Genomic DNA, 21,734 nt, shown 5'->3' with positions numbered 1-21,734 from the left:
AGGCAGGTCCTGCCTGACAAACCTGATCTCCTTCTATGACAAGATGACCCGACTATTGGACGAGGGAAAGGCTGTGGATATTGTCTACTTGGATTTTCGAAAAGCATTTGACACAGTTCCCCATAGAATTCTCATAGAAAAACTGGCTGCCCATGGCCTGGATGAGCAAACGGTCTGCTGGGTCAAGCACTGGCTGGCTGGACGGTCCCAGAGAGTGGTGGTCAATGGAGCTAAATCCAGCTGGTGGCCGGTCACAAGTGGTGTTCCTCAGGGCTCGGTGTGGGGACCATTTCTGTTCAACATCTTTATTGATGATCTTGATAAGGACATAGAGTGTATCATCAGTAAGTTCGCAGATGACACCAAGTTAAGCGGGAGTGTCGATCTGCATGAGGATAGGGAGGCTCTACAGAGAGACTTGGATAGATTGGATCGGTGGGCCAACATTAACGGGATGAGCTTCAACAAGGCCAAGTACCAGGTCCTGCCCTTGGGCCACAACAACCCCATGCATGACTACAGGCTTGGGGAGGTGTGGCTGGAGAGCTGTCTGGAAGAGAAGGATCTGGGGATTCTAATTGACAAGCAGCTGAACATGAGCCAGCAGTGTGCCCAGGTGGCCAAGAAAGCCAACGGCATCCTGGCTTGTATCAGCAATAGCGTGACCAGCAGAAGTAGGGAGGTGATCTTACCCCTGTACTCTGCATTGGTGAGGCCACACCTTGAGTATTGTGTCCAGTTTTGGGCACCTCAATACGAGAGAGACATCGAGGTGCTGGAGCGAGTGCAGAGGAGGGCAATGAAGCTGGTGAAGGGCCTGGAGAATAAATCCTATGAGGAGCAATTGAAGGATCTAGGACTGTTTAGTTTGAGGAAGAGAAGGCTAAAGGGAGACCTCATCGCTCTCTACAACTACCTGAAAGGACGTTGTAGAGAGGTTGGTGCTGGTCTCTTCTCACAGGTAATTAGTGACAGAACAAGGGGGAATGGCTTTAAACTGCAACAGGGGAGGTTCAGACTGGACATTAGGAAAAAATTTTTCACAGAAAGAGTGGTCAGACAGTGGAATAGGCTGCCCAGGGAGGTGGTGGCATCACCATCCCTGGATGTGTTTAAGGGTCGTTTAGATGAGATGTTGGGGGATATGGTGTAGGGGAGAACTTTGTAGAGTAGGGCTGGTGGTTGGACTCAATGATCCCAAGGGTCTTTTCCAACCTGAATGATTCTGTGATTCTGAATTCTGTGATTCTATATTAATCAAGTTCTCATATATAAACACGTTAACTCCCATAACTCATTTTCTTATTCCCACCTCTTTCCAATCATGTGCACTTGAGTCCTGAAATGAGTCAGGGGGCTGTTTTTGCGACCACCACAGACTACTGACCTAAACGAAAGACCCTCCAATGCCCTTGACCCATGTATTTTTGGTTCACATTGCAATTTTAACATGCTTCAAGGCCCCTTCACAATGTAACTTCTAGAACACCTGGTCTACATGGCAATAAATCATCCTTACTGAACAGTCTAACAATGGTACCTCATCATGGTCTTATTCTTTGTATATGTCTTGGCTTTGAGCAGAATGAGGATAACTTTCATTGGAGTATTTCATACCATGTGATGTCATCTCAGGGATTTAGGTGGGTGGGCTCTCTCCAGCGGGCTCGTGCCGTTTGCTCATTGGGTCATGTTGTTGGGGCGGGGGGGCGGTCGCCGCACTTGGTAAGCCACTGCTGCATTTTACCTGTTTCTTTTTTGGACTCGCTATTGTTACTGTTGTTCTCTCGTTATATTTAGTAAATTCTTTCTTTTTATTCAACCTACGATTTCTCTTCTTTTTGTCCTTCCCCTATTTCACCGGGGGGGCAGGGAGGGTGGGGCGCGGGGGAGGTGAGCGGCCGGCCACGTGGCGTCTGGCTGCTGGCTGAGTTCAAACCTCCACAGTTTTTGGCGCCCAACGTGGGGAACTGAGGTTTTTTGTTTGAGAGAACAACAAAATGGGTAAACTGTGGATTGCTTGGCTCCTTAAGATCTTATCACCTCATTTGCAATACTTGTTTCCCATGCTGTTGCTCACCTTCCATGAGAGTTGGGGTTAAGTTTTTGTTCCTGTTGTACTATGTGATGCTCATCTATGATACCGTGCTGTCATCGGTCCTGGGGCTATTTACAATTGTGTTTGAGAAATTTGGGGAGTTAAAATATCTTTGGAATGTTGACATAAACATGGTTGCCGTGCTGTTAGGAGATAGTGTGTTCCTGTCAGGTTTTGTTCAGGGTTAGGCAACTATTTAAGAGTATCACTTGGAAACCTACCCCAAGTTTGGAGAATTATGAGTGGCTGGGGGTGTGGAGTAGAATGGGCAAGTACCTAGAACAGTGGGCACCTCCAGTGTACTGGAATTTCACTGTTGCACAGGTGTAGAATCCCGAAGAAATTTTAAAGGAGCAGAACCCATTTGTATTTCAGGAGTCACAGGGGGGTCTCAACAGTTGACTGTATTGGAGGCCGAGGTGAGCCTAAGTGGAAAAGAGTGGGAAAAACACCCCACTGTGACTGGCCCAGACACTCCATGTATTCTTGGCATAAATTATCTCAGAAGAGGGTATTTTAAGGACCCAAAAGGGTATTGGTGGGCTTTTGGTATAGCTGCCTTGGAAACAGAAGGAATTAAACAGCTGTCTGTGTTACCTGGTCTCTCAGAGGATCCTTCCCTTGTGGGATTGCTGAGGGTCGAAGAACAACGGGTGCCAGTTGCCACTACAAGAGTGCACCGATGGCAATATCACACCAATTGAGACTCTGTAATCCCTATCCATAAACTGATTCATCAGCTAGAGAGCCAAGGAGTCATCAGCAAGACACGCTCCCCCTTTAACAGCCCCATATGGCCAGTACAAAAGTCTAATGGAGAGTGGAGATTGACAGTGGACTATCGTGGCCTGAATGAAGCGACGCCACCACTGAGCACTGCCGTGCCAGACATGCTAGAACTTCAATATGAACTAGAGTCGAAGGCACCCAAGTGGTACAACACGATTGATATTGCCAACGCATTTTTCTCCATCCCTCTGGCAGCAGAATGCAGGCCATAGTTTGCTTGTACCTGGAGGGGTGTCCAATACACCTGGAATCGACCGCCCCAGGGGTGGAAACACAGGCCCACCATTTGCCGTGCACTGATCCAGACTGCACTGGAACAGGGTGAAGCCCCAGAACACCTACAGTACATTGATGACATCATTATATGGGATAATACAGCAGAAGTTGTTTTTGAGAAAGGGGAGAAAATAATCCAAATCCTTCTGAGAGCCGGTTTTGCCATAAAGCGTAGTAAAGTCAAGGGACCTGCACAAGAGATCCAGTTTTTAAGAGTAAAATGCCAAGATGGACATTGTCAGATTCCATTGGAGGTGATTAATAAAATAACAGCTATGTCCCCACCGACTAACAGAAAGGAAACACAAGCTTTCTTGGGTGTTGTGGGCTTCTGGAGACTGCACATTCCAAATTACAGTCAGATTGTCAGCTCGCTCTATCAAGTGACTTGGAAAAAGAATGATTTTGTACGGGGCCCGGAGCAGTGACAGGCTTTTGAACAAATTAAGCAAGAAATAGTTCATGCAGTAGCCCTTGGGCCAGTTCAGACAGGACAAGATGTTAAAAATGTGCTCTACACTGCAGCTGGGAAGAATGGCCCTACCTGGAGTCTCTGGCAGAGAGCAGCAGGGGAGACTCGGGGTCGACACCTGGGGTTTTGGAGTCGGGGATACAGAGGATCAGAAGACTGCTATACTCCAACTGAAAAGGAGATACTGGCAGCATATGAAGGGGTCTGAGCTGCTTCAGAGGTGATCAGGACTGAAGCACAGCTCCTCCTGCCTCCCTGACTGCCAGTGCTGGGCTGGGTGTTCAAAGGGAGTGTCCCCTCTACACACCATGCAACTGATGCCACGTGGAGTAAATGGGTCGCATTAATCACACAACGGGCTCAAATAGGGAGCCCCAGCCATCCGGGAATATTGGAATTGATCACAAATTGGCCAGAAGGCAAAGATTTTGGAATGGCACCAGAGGAAGAGGTAGCACATGCTGAAGAGGCCCCACCATATACTAAACTACTGGATAATGAGAAGCGATATGCCCTGTTTATCAACGGGTCCTGTTGCATTGTGGGAAAACATTGAAGGTGGAAAGCAGCTGTGTGGAGCCCCACATGATGGGTTGCTGAAGCTGCTGAAGGAGAAGGTGAATTGAGTCAGTTCGCAGAGGTGAAAGCCATCCAGTTGGCCTTGGATATCGCTGAGCGAGAAAAGTGGCCAGTGCTCTACCTCTATACTGACTCATGGACGGTGGCAAATGCGCTGTGGGGGTGGTTACAGCAGTGGAAACGGAGCAACTGGCAGCGCAGAGGCAAACCCATCTGGGCTGCTGAATTATGGCAAGATATTGCTGCATAGGTAGAGAATCTGGCTGTGAAAGTATGCCATGTAGATGCTCATGTACCCAAGAGCCGGGCCACTGAAGAACAGCAGAACAACCAACAGGCAGATCAGGCTGCCAGGATCAAGGTGGCTCAAGTAGATCTGGACTGGCATCATAAGGGTGAACAATTTATGGCTCGCTGGGCCCATGACTCCTCAGGCCATCAGGGAAGAGATGCAACATATAGATGGGCTCGTGACCGAGGGGTGGACTTGACCATGGGTGTACTTGCACAGGTAATCCATGAATGTGAGACATGTGCTACGATCAAGCAAGCCAAGCGGTTAAAGCCCATTTGGTATGGAGGATGATGGTCAAAATATAAATATGGGGAGGCCTGGCAGATTGATTATATCATGCTCCTACAAACTCAGCATGGCAAACACTATGTGCTTATGATGGTGGAAGCAGCCACTGGTTGGTTGGAAACTTATGCCGTGCCCCATGCCACTGCCCGGAACACCATTGTAGGCCTTGAGGAGAAAGTCTTATGGCGGCATGGCACGCCAGAAAGAACTGAGTCAGATAATGGGACACATTTCCGAAACAACCTCATAGACACCTGGGCCAAAGAACATGGTATTGAGTGGATATATCACATTCCCTACCATGCACCAGCCTCTGGGAAAGTTGAGCGGTACAATGGATTGCTGAAAACTACACTGAGAGCAATGGGTGGTGGAACTTCCAAACACTGGGACGTGCATTTAGCAAAAGCCACCTGATTAGTCAATACCAGAGGATCTGCCAAGCAAGCTGGTCCTGCTCAATCAAACCTCCTGCATACCATGGATGGGGATAAAGCCCCCGTAGTGCACATCAGGAATATGCTGGGGAAGACTGTCTGGGTTACTCCTGCATTGGGTAAAGGTAAACCCATGCGTGGGATTACTTTTGCCCAAGGACCTGGGTGCACTTGGTGGGTGATGCAGAAGGATGGAGAAGTCTGATGTGTGCCTAAGGGAGATTTGATTTTAGGTGAGAATAGCCAATGAATTGAACTGTCAAATAACCCTGTTATTGCAATTAGTGCCTTACAACATCCCTGTGCCACATCCAAAGCCTTCTGCCCCACTGACTGAGCCAACTCCACCTCATTCCTCCAGCCTTATAGACTGTCATAACAGATGGAACCCGAAGCTATGGACTAAATGAACTCAGCAGACAATGTGGAAGGATGGCCCATAGACTAAGGGAATGATATCTGTGAGACCTGGGAAAAAGCGGGTGGTGATTCCCTAAGATGTATTTGGGGCCTGAGCATTACGTCAAGGGTATGGAATAAGGGGTGGAGACTGTCCTGATTTCGACCAGGATGGAGTTAACTTTCATTGGAGTATTTCATACCATGTGATGTCATGTCAGGGATTTAGGTGGGTGGGCAGGCTCTCGCTCGGGCTTGGGCTTGCACCATCTGCTCGTCAGGTCTTGTTGTTTCTGTGGGGGGACGGTCACCGTGCTCGGTAAGCCACTGCTGCATTTTACCCATTTCTTTTTGGACTCACTATTGTTACTGTTGTTCTCTTGTTATATTTAGTAAATCCTTTCTTTTTATTCAACCTATGATTTCTCTTCTTTTTGTCCTTCCCCTATTTCACCAGAGGTGCGGGGGGGAGGTGAACAGCCGGCTACATGGTGTCTGGCTGCCGGTTGAGTTCAAACCTCAACAGCTTTGAAATCTAGTTAATGATTATCACTAGTCTACATGGCCTCAGTATAAGGCCATGTAGCAGTATAACTGGTTATATAGTTACTCTAAATCATTCCTTATTTAAATCCAAATAATCAAAAATCATTAAAATCAGCTCAAATTAATAACAAATCAATAACACTGGGAATTATTGATTCTATTAAAAAAACCCCTAACAAGCACATATTAGAAAGTCATATATGAACTTACATCATTCATATAATATTTTGCATGTACATACTGCTTTAAGCCCATTTACAGGACATAACAACATATTTCTTAACATTTTTCAGGATATAAGCCTTGTTCCTCTGTTCTTTCCTATTAGCCTTACAACAGAAAAATGTTTGCATTGACTTATATCAAAGGTCCATTCAGGTAGTGTCCTGTCTACAACCAAGTTTGTAAGTGGTGGCCAAGAGAAGAGTAAAAAGAGGGGCCAGAATACAACACTTCCTCCACAAAAACCTCCCTGTTTAAAAGTTAGGACTTATCTTAGAAGTTCATTAGCTGAATGCTACCTATTTGGTAGCCCTACTTTATCTCTCAAGTACTTGGGCAAGTCTCTCCTTAAAGCTATGTGTCATGGTTTGCACCCCAAGGGCAACGGAGCACCATGCAGCTGTACATTCACCCCTTCCCCCCCAGTGCTGGGTAGGAGAAAATGAAGCAAAAGGCTCAAGAATTGTGATAAGGACAGAGAGGGGTCACTCACCCATTATGGTCACAGGCAAAAGATAAGCTCATTAGGGTAAGAAAAAAAAAAGAGATCATGTTAATTCAAAGCACTAACAACAACAGCATTTAACAGACAGAATGGGACAGTCAGAAGCATTACTGTATCTTAAAAACACCCCCCCCACACCCCTCCCTTCTTCCTGGGATCAGTTTTGTTCCCGATATCTCCACCTCCTCCCTCAGTGGTACAGGAGCAGAGGATGGGGGTGCAGTCAGTCTGCCACTTCTTCCTGCAAGGGGGGGAAAACACTCTTCTGCATTCTTTCCCCTGCTCCACGTGGCTCCCCTCTCATGGGAGACAGTCCTCCACAAGCTTTCTCCATCATTAGTCCTCCCCATAGGATGCATTCTTCTCAAGATGCTTCAGCGTGTGTCACCTCCACATGTTGCACTCCTCCCAATGCCAAACTACAACAGCGGGGGCTTCTTCTTCCCATATAGTTCTGGGGGTCCTCCACAGGCCACAGGAGTATCTCTGCTCTTCAGTGACCTCCATGGGTGGCAGTGGGGGGTGTCCCTGCCATCTCACCATGAGATACAGGGGGGGTCTCTGCTCCAGTGCACCTTTCCCCCTTCCTCCTCCTTCCTTCCACTGACCTCAGTGTTTGCATAGGTGTCCTTCTCATAATGCCTTCTCACAAGTCCCCCAACTCCCTCTTAGGTTCCCCTTCTTAAATATGTTATAGCTGAGATGCAGCCACCATCGTTAATTGGCTCGGCCTTGGCCAGAGGTGGGTCTGACTTGGAGCCAGGGGAGCTTTCGATAAGCTTCTCACAGTGGCCACGACTGTATTCCCCTCCCCCGCTACCAAAAACTCTGCCACATAAACCCAGCACACCATGGAAAATTTCTGCATCCTCAACACATTTTAATAAGGTGTTTCAGAGCTCTATCATCCATGATACATCATTTGTTCTGAGCCTGGATCCACCAGTTTAATTTCTATTTCTTTATATTTCATTTCTGTATTAAATAAATGTTCCTCCTGACTTCTCCACACACCCTTGATTTTACACACCTCTATCATACTGTATTGGGTTTATGTGGCAAGGTTTTGGTAAGTGGCTTGCAAGAGTGGCTTCTCTGAGAAGATGCCAGAAGCTATTCCCATGTCATACAGAGCCAGTTTCACCAGCTCCAAGACTGACCCCATCATTGGCCAAGGCTGAGCCCATCAGCAATGGTGGTAGCATCTCTATGATAACATACTTAAGAAAGGGTAAGAAAAGCTGTGCAACAGCTGTGTGAGAGGGGAGAGTGAGAAAATGTGAGAGAAACAGCCCTGCAGACACAAAGGTCAGTGAAGAAGGAGGAGGGGAGGTGTTCCAGACCTCTGCTCTCTACTTAACAGCAGAGATTCCCCTCCAGCTCGTGGAGAAGACCATGGTAGAGCAGATTGTTCCCCTGCTAGCCCACAGATGACCACAGTGGAGCAGATATTTACACTGCAGCCCATGGGAGACCCCACACTGGAGCAGGTGGATGTGTCCTTAGGGAAGCTTCAGCCTGTAGCAAGCCCATGCAGGAGCAGGCTCCTGGCAGGAGCTGTGGTCTGTGAGGCACACACGCTGGAGCAGTCTGTTCCTGAAGGACTGCACCATGTGGAAGGGACCCATGCTGGAGCAGTTCATGAAGAATTGCAGCCTGTGAAAAGGACCAGTGTTGGCTAAGTTTGTGAAGGAGCATCCTGTGAGAGGAACCCCAGGCTGGAGCAGGGGAAGAGTGCAAGGAGGGAGGAGCAGCAGAGATGAAGTGTTACAATCTGACCACAACCCCCATTCCACATGCCCCTGTGCTGCTAAGGGGGAGGAGGTATAAGAGTCGGGAGTGAAGTTGAGCCTGGGAGGAAGGGAGGGGTGGGGGGAAGGCGATTTGTTCTTATTTCTCACTGTCCTTCTGTTATTAATTGGCAAGAAATTAAACTGATTTCCCTAAGCCAAGTACATTTTGTCCATGATGGTAATGGGTAAGTGATCTCCATGTCCTTATCTTGACCCATTAATTTTTTGACCATATTTTCTTTTCTGTCCTGTTGAGAAGGAGGAGTGATACAGCAGCTTGATGGGCACCTGGAGGTTAGCCAATGTCAACCCACCATACATATTCACCTTCAGCTGTACTTTTTCTAGGTTGAAGAGTCCTAACCAGGTCAGTTCAGTTCTCAGGTGGAAGATACTCCATAGCTTGATCATCCCTTTGACACTTGTTGAGGCTTTCTCAATTCTGTTTACCTCTGAGATATACCTACAGTACCTAAACTTCAAATATTGAGGTGCTGTCAAAACTTGGATTTCTGAGGTGGCATCATCGTGTTATCTGTACTCTAATTAATTACAAGAGAGAAAGAGTGCATGTGCTATATAGTTGTTCTCCATCTGCATTACTTTATACAGATCTACAATTAAATTGTCTTGCCATTTCACTGCCTACTCTTGTGATATCCCTCCTTCAACTTTGTCATCCTTACAAACTTGACTAACACTGAGCAGAAAAATTTCTCTTGTAATTGCTCAACCTTTCATTTTCTCTATATTTCCTGTTATTCAGCATCAGTGTGATGTGACTGAACAAATGCATTCCTATCACACAAGCTGTTATATGAGAGGGTCATGGACAGCCTTTTCCTGTTCTCCCCCAACTGAAGGATGGTAGAGGAGCAAAAAATACCTGTTACACTTTCTCCTTAAAACCTTCACTGTAATTTTTCAGAATTTTAACAATTAACTTCATTCTGGCTGAGCTATAGGATTTGCTTCACTTCTTCACTAAGAATTTACTGCTGGTAAAATAGTATTCCCATAACTGACTTTCGGTAATTTACACTTAGTACCACTAGGTGTCGAAATATATAAGCACAAAGCAGAAAGAGTTCCTCTGAACATTACATCCTCAGATAGAGCAGGAAAATCCTGCGAGTGTCCACCTGATCCTGCTGTGTCTCAGTACCACAGCAAACCATAGTATCACTTCAATGAAAGATCCTGCAATAGCAGGTCTCCAACCATTAACAGTAATAGCAAGCAAAGCCCAGGTAACCTAGGAAAGTGTAATATGTTATGTATTACTCATATATCATAGCCATTTTTCTGAAATGTTTATCATTGTCAACTCTTACTCTACAATCTTCTTTCATATTTTGCATCATCCACTGTGGGCTTCCTTTCAAAGCTGTAGCTGTCCCTGGTGTTTAACTGTCCTCTAGGACATTGCGAGCACAGCTCTGCTCTCCAGGTAAGAGGACCTATAGCACTCATCAGAAGAGTGAAGCAACCTTTTAATCAAGCAGTAAGAAATATTTAATATTTTTGTCTGTAAAAAGAAGATTAATATAGCTATTCTTTCAACAAATGTTCAGGATTTCTTTAATTTTGGCATTGCATTGGTTTACTTGAGAGAGATGGAACATAGAGATATGCTGTAATACATGTGAAACAAATTCCTGGAGGAATTTGTTTTGGTAAAATGCTGATGTTACATTATATATCACAGCCCTCAAAGGCAGTCCTGGCATGTCAGCTTTAAGAAGTCAACATAAATACAATTCAAATACAATTCAGTTTAAACATAAAACAAAGCAAAACCAAACCAAACTCCACCACGAACTTTTTTCACTGCCAGTGGAACACTTCTATTTGCGAGGAAAACACTCTGATTAATCCAGGCTGAATTGCTGGCCTAAATTTTTATATAACTCAGAATAAACAGTCCTATCACATTACAGCAGTGCCCGCTACTAATGTTTGAGTTAAAGAAAAAACATTGTGCAACTGTTAACTTCACTGTCAGGGATATGTAACAATGCTGTGAAATTAAGTTTAGAAAATCTAATTTCGGCTTTTAAAGAAACACGCTTTTTTCTAAGCCCCCACAAACATCAAAGTTAGACGGAGCCAGGTTTGAAGAGATCATAATCTGTAATCCAAGCTATTCCTCCCTGCATGTATCCAATTTAATTTTAAAGAAATTTAGGGTTAATTCTTTATTATGATCTGATTTGATCTAATCTATATCAACCTTCAGCTAATGAAAATTGCCTATTCAAGTGATTTATAAAGTGCTATGTAATACATGGGTAATAAACTGAGCCATCCTGCTTTACCCCTTGGCGTCTCATAATCCTGAACACAAATTGATTTAAAAGCTTTGTGCTCCCTACCCTGACCTTAAGTAAAGTGCACAGTCTTCCTTCTGTATTCTTCTTTCCAGCAACTCCTTATGTGCCTAGATGTGCCTCTTGTCATAAACCCAGAATACATGGTCTCTGTGCACATCCAACAATACATGCACTTTGTTTCTCCACTCCCATAAGCTATCTAAAAAAAATCTTCAGAGTTCATTAGCTTAAAATGAAACAGGGCTTTTGAAGCACATCTTGGCAGAGCATCATTTTAAAGCAAGTTAAAAAGTGTCAGGGCTTTCAAAATGGGTTTGAATATGGAGTAGTCATGCCAATGCATACTTGTGAGATATTAAGCTAAAGATAACTGCATTTCAGGATGGAACCGCATATACAATCAGATTTGGATTGAGTATCTTTTTAATTAAAATAGTTGGAAAGCAAATGGAGACACACAAATTGGAACTTGTGCTTTAAGACTTCAGATTGTGGGGCTTAAGAAAATGCAGTACAGTTTTTACATTAGGAATAATAAAAATAAGAATAGGGTAATAAAAAGCAGGTAGTAGAGAAAGTGTAGATAATAGAACAATAAAATATTGATGTGTTATATACCTTGGAGGTATATATCACATCTTAATGCCATTGATTCTACAAGCATTAGAGAACGGGGGGCTTTAAAACTTGTCTATATACCTCCAAGATGTTGGAATTCTATTATTACAAGCAAGTTTTAAAAGGTTATTTGTGTAAATAAACAAAACAACAACAAAACTCCCACAAAACAAACAAACAAAACCACCAAAAAAACCCAGGCAAAGTGTCTTTTATTCCTCAGTGACATTTGTGGTAAACATTGCCCAGAATATATTTAGTGCATTTATCTTCAGGAAATGATCTGTTTAATCGTTACTGACAAAGTATGAAATACATAGTCTACTGACTAGATTAAGAGACACAATATTCTCAAAAGGTGAGATGTAAATACATTAGTTAATGTCACATATTTATCTTCCTTCCTGTCACTTCAAGCATTCTTTTTTTTCCCTCTGCTTCCAACTACAGACTGCACGTAGGTAAATGGTACCTACCCAAATCCACTTTCTCAATTAAAAGAAATATTGGAATTTTGCCAGTTAATTCAAGGAATAAAATATTATATCTGTTTTGGTCATTGTCTCTTTTGTTCTTAACTCCTCCTTTGCCCGTCAACTTTTTTTCCAAGTCTAATATCTCAATTCTTTATGGAGGAAATGACAAGTTATTAAAACAAACAAACAAACAAAACCAAAATCCCAAACACAACTCTACGCTCTCATTCTCCTAAGGACTTGATGTCAATGAGCAGACTGTGAATACAGTCACAACAAAACTAGAAGGCTGTAATTGCTAAGGACAGAGCAAAGCTAACTAACTAGTTTTTCTAACCCTACTACCATTAAGAACAACAGAACAGCAGCTTTGGCAGAGGTGATAAAGCCTACTGTAAATCCTGGTTCCACACTTGAGCAGTTCAAATGACTGAGATCTGGGTTGGTCTTCACCATTATCAGCTCTAAACGGCAGCGATACCTTCATTGACAGTACAGATCTGCCCACATGCTCACTTCTACTTGCCATACCTGAATAGATGTAGGTCAGTTAGTAAGAAAATATATTTCACCTGTTGCTGCATGACAACAGATTTCACTCTTGTCCTGGCAGCTGTGTCTCACTCAATAGCTGTGGTGCTGGTAAGGGCCAAGTCACTGGACACCTGCATGAACAAGCCCCCTGGTCCCAGCAGAAGCAAGAGAATTCCAAATACCTTCCCAATTGTCCCTGTTGTCAAGCATGATAAACATCATGAGTCAAAATCTCACAAGTAAAACAAAAAGACAAGGTACAGGGTCATAAAAGTAATGTTTGATGACATCTTTAGACCAGAATCTAGTATTAAACCTCTTCTCCAGTTATGAGTGGTCACTGGAAAAGGCTCACTGACAGAATTATGTTTATAGCTATAGCTGGTTTATCAGCTCTGCAAAACTCAGTAGCCTCAAACCTCTGTTCTCAAGCTTCTAATGAGAGGCCACATTTCTGACTCTTTACAGAGTCATTTCATGGGCAGAAATAATTATGAGAATAAAGATAGCAACATTTAGTAATTAAATAAGAAGATTTGCTGCTTGCATTAAAAATTAAACTATATTTAAACAGGATCTGCAATATTTTGTATTGCAGTTGTTAGGCTTGTTCAACTGACAGAAGGAAAAATCTTTCTATAAGTGTAGAATTAACAGTTTGATATACCGAACTAAACGGTGCTAGTGTGCAAATGTGGACATAACAAAAATGGCTTTCAGGTAAATAAACCTTACTGAAAATTTATAAGGTTAGAGCAACAAAACCTCATGTTGAATGAGTTATGAATGAGTTATGAATGAATGAATGAATGATTATACAGAATTAAATTCTTGTTATTTCAAGGAGACCTGAAGCAGGAGAAAGGAGTTTTTTGAGGTTTATCAGAAAGAAAAATGTTTTAGAGACATTCAGGAGGATTAGTCTGCCCATTCTGTTAACTACTTTCATGGAAGTACCATATTAAATGCTGAAATAAGCTTCACAATGTAATGCACATAGTTACACGAAAACAAACCCACAACTGTTTCTACTACTACAAGGCAGGGACAAGACAGTGTTTTTAATGACCTGGGGAAAAGCCAAAGCAGATTTCATCTCTACAACTCATACACAGTTGGTGCTTGTTTTCCAACAGGAATGTAACCCAAAAATAAAACATGTTTTCACTTCTCTCGTTCATTTACTGATAAGCATTCCTGATATCTGTGCCAGGCAATATTTTGAAGTATTATCTATTGCTTTTTACTAACTAACAATACACACACACCCCCTCCATAAATGTATAAAGAAACAAATTTGGCAGGGGAGGGGGAAACAACCGAAAAAACAACCCCCCAAAAACCAGAAGCTATTTAAGACACTCCATTCATATTCTGTAGGATTCAGAACCATCTTCCACATTTGTTACCATGGAAACAGCTCTCATTCATTCTAAAATCCCACATGTTAAAAGCACATTCTGTTGACTTTTCCCCTGCTGATGACAGGAAACATGATTAAGAGTAAGACTTCTGCAATTTCCGAAGTTAAATTACAGAGGAAGAAGATCCAAACATATTTAATAATCACCATTAAAAGCTCTGTAGAGAAAAGAACAATATACTTTAAAAAAATTATTTAGAAGTCCATATGGACTACTGCTATGTATATAGCTGAATGTCTGCTTCTGCACTGGCACCACTTATTTGACACCTACAAATCTCGTTATTTCTGCTACAAAGTATAAAGGTGGAAGTAACAATATATCTGCAAATAACTCATTCAATTATAGGATTCTTGGAAAACCAAAAAAAGCTTGAACACATAATTTTTTCGCTAGGAACATTATATAAAGCAAAAGTTCCATAGCTCATTCTGGTCTTTTGAGCTATAAAAGTGCAGGATCAAGTTAGTCTTCATTCTGTTATTCTAAGTCATTCCAAACAACTTGAAGGAAAGCATCAGAGCAAAATCAGCATTAGAACCAAAACTTAACAACCTCTGGTCAAATCCTCCAAGGTGTTGCACATGGGATATGAGGCTTTGTAAAATAGTTCACATGCTTAACATGCAAAAACTACTGCCGCTCTCCAAAAAGTGTCTGCTACTGTTGAAAATATTAAAAGTACTTTTAAAGTAATTTTATAAAAAAATAGAAAAGGAGATCACAGGTGATGCTGACACAGATGTGTGTGTGCATCCTATAAAACTGATAGTAGTGCCTGGACAGGCTTTAAATAGGAAACAAAAGAACTTTTCAGAAACAACTTCCCCCAATGACTCTGTGATTCTTCCTCCCTTGTACTAGGGAGCCCAGAACTCCAGGTGTGGCCTCACCAGTGCTGAGGGGAGGGGAAGGCTCACCTCTCTCCACTTGCTGGCAGCACTCCTCAACAGGCTAGAGAAATGGATTGACAGGGCCTCATGTTAATTGCATGAGGGAAGTGCAAAGTCCTGCACATGGGGAGGAACAACCTCAGGCACCAGTTACTGTGGGCTGACCATCTGGAAAGTAGCATGACAGGAAAGACCCTGGGGGTCTTGGTGAACACCAAGTTGAACACAAGCCAGCAATGTGCCACTGCAGCAGCAAAGGCTAATTGCACCCTGGCTGCATTAGAAGGAGTGCTGCCAGCAAGCGGGTAACATCACTTCCCTGTCCCTGCTGGCCACTCTATTGCAGATACAAGCCAGGATGCCACTGGCCTTCTTGGCCACCTGGGCACACTGCTCGCTCCTGTTCAGACGGCTGTCAATCAGCACCCCCAGGTCCCTCTCTGACTGGCAGCTCTCCAGCCACTCCTCCCCAAGCCTGTAGCGCTGCTGGGGGTTGTTGTGGCCCAAGTGCAGCACCCGGCATTTGGCCTTATTGAAACTCCTACAGTTGGCCTCAGCCCATCGCTCCAGCCTGTCCAGGTCTCTCTGCAGAGCCTCCCTACCCTCGAGCAGAGTTAGCCTGGCTCTGACTGTACCAAGCATTGCATAAAGGGATCTCAGCTCTGCTACACACACCACCAGTGAAATACAAACTACTTCAGTGACATGAGAATGGTGACCGCAGAGTTGAACATTGGCCTTTTGCTTGTGTATTTGGCACAAACCCAAGAGAAGGTGTGGGAGTATCCAGACAAGCCCTGTGATACATAGGACAAGAACAAAACCCCAAGTTACTTAATGAGACAAAAATCAGAAGTAGGAGATCAGCAGCACCCAGCATTCACACACTTTGGATTTTATCAAAAGATCTGTTTGAGTCCTAGTCTAAACACTAATCTATTAACACTTCCTCAGTACAAGACCACAGTTTTGCCACGTCATCTTATGAACATATAGGTTGATAGAGTAAGCACTGGATTAAAATAGAAGTTTCCCACCAAAATTTAACAGTCTAATTACCAGGATCATTTTATTTTTTTTCCCCATGAGGATGGAACCTAACTGCTTCTGAAGGATCTGAGAAATTCAGCACCCTAAGTTCTCTTGACTTTATATGAGACTTAGACGATAGTCTGAAATCACTTAAAAAAAAAAAATCTACCATAAATTACTCATGACTGACCTCTAAATCACAAGTAGTCTCCCACCCTGTATGATTCAATAATATCTTGCTCAAACACATAAATTGTAAATTGTTTTTCTAAAATATTTTCTGATATTATCCCTAATTAGTTGGACCTTATATTAGCACTTTGTGTTGCTGAACACAAGGAGACTAATTTGCTGTTGCTCTAATTATGTTTTATTACACTTTCAAACAGAGAGAACACCAATTCCAACTCCTATCATGGCCCTGTGCAGGGAACAGAGGACTGTTACGGATAATAGCTATTTCAGGAGGACAGTACTTAAGTATTTTCAAAAGCCAAAGAACTTTATTAGATTGCTTATCAAATTGCTAATAAACAATGAATTTGCTGTGTGAAATGTTAATCCAAAATCAAATAATCTTTAAAACACAAAATTGTTCTCAACACATTTATTCTAACTTTGCTACCTTACATACAATATACAAAGTAGACAAACACTATTGGCTGTGAAATAACTTTCTGAAAGGCCACTCCACAGTCATCTTAGTTATGTTTTGATCTCCCATAACTTTGAATCATTAAATTATACTGCAACGGAGTAAGGTTTACTGACATGATCTTTGAATGACAAATGCAAATGCTACAGGAATTTCAGTTTTTCAGTCTTAACTTCCAATTTATCTATGTTCCATTCTAAGTTATCTATGCACCACCAAGGACAAACTCCCATTCCAGCCATCCTCTCCTCTTACCTCACATCCTAGGGAAAAAATACCTGCAAATCCTTTAGGGTCTCTTTGTTGTTGAGGAAGTAGCAAGCATGAGGCAACTCCTTAAATCTACAGCATCATCAAACACCCTGAACTAGGCATCTCCTGTGTGGTACCTGGCAATAGCATATATTAAGAGCTTATGTCTTACAAAAGCATAAACTAACAAGAGTAGGAAATTCCTTACATTGCAAATTTGCCAACGAACATGTGAGGTTTTAAAGAAGTTAACTATACTCAGGTGTCATCTGCAGTCACCAGAGATGCTAGGTAAATTATTAATCATTTGTGATGGGGATTATTTTATAGTATTTTTAAAAAGGCTTTAGAGTATTTAATAGAATATTTTGTAAAATAAACTTTTCTTGAAATCAAAAAACCTAAAAACCTATTTTTGCCAGGTTGTCCCAAAATCCAACTAACTGAAACAAAATTACAGAAACCCATAAAATACTGGTTTGATCTGCTGATGGACCGCATCTAACATTTTGACAATTCAAACAAGTTTTTCTCCTGTCATTGATTAACATAATATTGTATTTTGAGCTAAGAAATCCATCTGGCGAGGGAGCTTTAATTTTGTGGGCTTATATCTGATATTTCAATTCTATTTTTCAAACTCTATGCTCCCCCAGTACCCAACATATCACAGTATCCCATGAAAAGAAACGTTGTGACTCCATTTATTTAACCAAAGGTTAAATATGTCTGATCATCTTTCATGTTCCAGGATACAAGAACTATTTAAAGAACCATAGCAACATCATATATTCAGGGCAGAAGTTTAATATGAAAAGGGCAGCTCTGACAGAGTAAGATGTTTCCCGATCATACACAGTTTTGAACTTCAAAGCAGAACAGGAAAACAAATTAACAAAAAGTAGTGTAACTATAGAAAATTATGCTAAGTATTATCCCAACTTAAAAACCAAGGGACAAAACAGTAACATTTTTGTTCTTTAAATGGAAAAGATTCAAAAATACAGAGACCACTGACCTGTTTCTGAAGGTTCCTTATAGAGCAATGTAGTTGGAAACAATTTGCTACACTTTGGACTAAAAATCTGCCAGACAACGCCTTTTTTTTTTTTTTTTTTACATCTCCCCATTCTAAGCCTCCACTTTACTGTTCATGGAAAATTTCCCAGTTGTCTAAGAAATCTTCAGTACATTTCCTTTTTGAACATGGAAGGGCATATTTTAACAATGAAGGAACATCTCATCAACTCTAGGCTGCCCTGCCAGTGACTTCTTGAAGGCTGGCTGGTATGTCATTGTAGTTAGCCCAAAGGGACTATAAGTGGCTGACTTTTCTCTGGTCCTTTCCCCTCTAGCTTCAAGGAATAAGAGCCAGTATTCAGAAAGCCACCACTCATTGCTTTTGCCAACAGGACGTGAACTTACACAAGTTGTCAGCTGATTTAATTTTTAAAAAAATTTTCAGTAGAAGTTGTGTGTGTGTCCATCTCTCTCCTTTGTTGGTTTTATGCTATAGTATAGTGAAGCTCCCTGGTATATGGCCCAAACTCTAGCCAGGGTAGATCTCCTGACCATGCAAAGTTTTCAAAGTGAGACTGAGGGACTTACCTTCCTTATTATATAAAGACCTTAAAATCATAGCTTACTGCATTTGGGGGGTAGTTGCTCAAGTGGGTGTGACAACCATGAACATGTTTCTACCCATGAAACAAAGTTTTCTAGAGAGGAAAAGACATGTTTGTATTTGTATGATACACTTCTACAGGCTTTTACTTTATTTTAAAACTAAACAGTTGTCAGTTTCCTTGCTACAGTTCATCTTTCTGAAGGCATTCATAACTTTTTAGGAACAGTATTTTGCCATATATTTGTGATAAAGTAATTTACTCAGTATTACTAGGTTACTTTTCACAAGCATGTTTGTCACTGGAGATCACAAAAAAGGGTAGAACTTCAAGAAAAGGGAAAAGTGTCTCTAAATTGTTACATTCACCAGCACAGAACTCATGCCTGTTGAGGTTTACCTCAAATAAGCTCTGTCTGCTAAACATGACTAGATTACATCTTTGAGACATCTGGAATTTGGAAAGTAGTGGAAAACCTGCTGCACTAGATGGCTGTGCTGCCATTCAGAGGTACCTCAACAGGCTGGAGAATTGAGCCAACAGGAACTTCATGCAGTTCAACAAAGGCAAATGCAAAGTTCTGCACTTAGGAAGGAACAACCCCAGACATCAGTACATGCTGGGGACTGACCATATAGAAAGACCCTGAAAAGATCCTGGGGATTCTGGTGGTCACTGAGTTGAACGTGAGCCAACAGCCTCCTGAGCTGCATTAGGAGAAGTTGTCACGGTCCACTCGGTGGACTCATGATGGTTCTTTTGCTACGATCTCGAAAGTGCAAAATTAAGGTGACCAATACCAAAGGGGATAGCAGTAATCAAACTGTGAAACTTTACTGTGTTGCCTGTGAAGCGGCACGCGATAGTTAGAGATGGGTGAGAGAAAGGAGAAGAGTAAAGTTAAGTTTATAGAGAGGGGGGAGAGAGGTTATAGTTACCACCACTGATCTCACGACATCCTAACGGTCCCAGGTCCAGCTGATGATGTGTCGTCGATCGTCGTGGTCCTTGGTGGGGAAGCTTCCCATTTTTGTTGTCCAGAAGTCATCTTTTATGCTTAGTAACACACCTTGCTCCTCCTCTGCCTCAGGGGTCTCCATCCTTCTCAGAATTCAATTATCATATCTCCGCCCTTCTCGAGCGAGGCCATCGCACGTGTGCAGGGGGGAGTGTCCGAGGTGTGGTCAGTCTTGGAGGCGGGTAACCTTCAACCAGGAGGTGTGTTTTGGTATTCTAATGAAGCAAAGTTCGTCTAAGGTTCATGATTTCTTCATCGATGTTATGGCAACAGTCGCGATCCATCTTTTTTGACAGTGGCTATGCAATTATCTCTAACAGCTCCGGCTAGGCCCAGGTACCGAACAATAGCACAGCACTCTCTGTACTACACGGCTCAGGCACCGAAGAACAGCACTGCACTGCCTGCACCACACGGGTCAGTGCTCAGGAGAACAGCACAGCACTGACTGTGTCACACAGTTCTGCATTCAGGAGCCTTTGCACCACATTCCGTTCCAGGGCTCGGGAACTGCGCCCCAAACAGGCCGTTGTCGGGTACCTCACTGTCCATGTCCCCAACGACAATGTTGAGACAATGCTGATCTTCTGACCGACTCTTACAGAAGCGTGGCCAGCAGGTCAAGGAATGTGATTCTTCCACTCTAATCAGCACTGGTGAGACACATATGCAGTGCAGGGTCCAGGTCTAGGCTCCCCATTATAACAGAGATTATATACTGGAGTGAGTCCAGTGGAGGGTCCCAAAGATGAACCATCTCTCATATGAGGAGAGGCTAAGAGAGCTGGAACTGCTTCCCATAGGGAAGAGTAGTCTCAGGGGTATCTTATCAGTCTGCGTAAATAGTGATGGTGAGAGTAAAGAAGATGGAGCTGGACTCTTCTAGTGGTGCCCAATGACAGGACAGGAGGCAAAGGAGATAGATTGGAATACAAGAAATTCTGTTTAAACATAAGAAAAAGCCTTTTTTTTAATGTGAAGGTGACTGAACATGCAACCAGTCTGTCCAGAGAGGTTCTCTCTATCTTTGGAGGTGTGCTGGGTTTATGTGGCAGGGCTTTTGGTAGCAGGGGAGGGGGCTACAGCAGTGGCCCCTGAGAGAAGCTTCTTGAAAGCTCCCCCAGCTCCAAGTTGGACCCACCTCTGGCCAAGGCCGAGACAATTAGTGATGGTGGCTGTGCCTCTGCGATAATGTATTTAAGAAGGGCAACCTGAGAGGGGCTGGGGACTGTGAGGAGGAGTTACAAGAAGGACACCTATGCAAACACCAAGGTCAGTGGAAGGAAGGAGGAACAAGGGAGGGAGGCGTGCTGGAGCAGAGAGCCTCGCTGTGTCCTGTGGTGAAACAGCAGGGCCACTCCCCTGCCACCCATGGAGGTCAATGGTGGAGCAGAAGCTGAGCCGAGTCCTCTGGCGGACCCCACACTGGATAAGGTGGCTGCACTTAAAGGAGGCCAGGACTCTGAGGAAAGAAGAAGCTCCCGCTGTTGTAATTTGGTGCTGGGAAAACTGCAGCATGTAGGGGTGACCCATGTCAGAGCAGCACAGGAACAGCTGTGGCCTGTGGGAAGAACTCACACCAGAGAAAGTTCATGGAGGACTGTCTCCCATGAGAGGGATGCCATATGGAGCAGGGGGAAGAATGCAGAAGAGTGCTTCCCCCAGCTCTGGAGGAAGAAGCAGCCAACTTACAGCACCCGCCATTCCCTGCCCCCTGCACTGCTTGGGAGGAAGTAGAGATATTGGGAACAAAACTGATTCTGGGAATAAGGGAGGGTTGGGGGAGGTATTTTTAAGACACTTCCCACTGTCCCATTCTGTCTGTTAAGTGTTGTTGTCGCTAGTGTTTTGAATTAAAGTGATGTCCTTTTTCTTCCCCTAATGAGTCTGTCTTTTGCCCATAACTGCAATGGGTGAGCCACCCCTCGCTGTCCTTATCTCAATTCCCAAGCGTTTTCCTTCATTTTCTCCTTCCCAGCACTGGGGGGGAAGGGGTGAGTGAATGGCTGCGTGGTGTTCAGTTGCCCTCTGGGCTCAAACCATGACAGGAGAATAGTCAGAACCCAACCTGACACAGTCCTGAGTAGCCTGCTTCAGGTGACCCTGCTTTGAGCAGGAGCATGGACAAAAGAATCTCCAGAAGTCCCTTCTAACCTCAACGGCTTTGTGATTCTA

General features: G+C 43.3%; 1 protein-coding gene across 1 annotated transcript in view; it reads right to left on the bottom strand.

Moving 5' to 3' along the window:
• The window catches only part of LOC141918577 (guanine nucleotide-binding protein subunit alpha-14-like), a 97,721-nt gene that overhangs the window by 50,112 nt on the left and 25,875 nt on the right, over positions 1–21,734 (bottom strand). The window lies entirely within an intron of this gene.

This window comes from Strix aluco, chromosome Z (genome assembly GCF_031877795.1).
Source record: "Strix aluco isolate bStrAlu1 chromosome Z, bStrAlu1.hap1, whole genome shotgun sequence".
Classification (NCBI taxonomy): Eukaryota; Metazoa; Chordata; class Aves; order Strigiformes; family Strigidae; genus Strix; species Strix aluco.
Note: the sequence above shows the minus strand (reverse complement) of the source record. Positions and strands in the feature narration are given on the sequence as shown.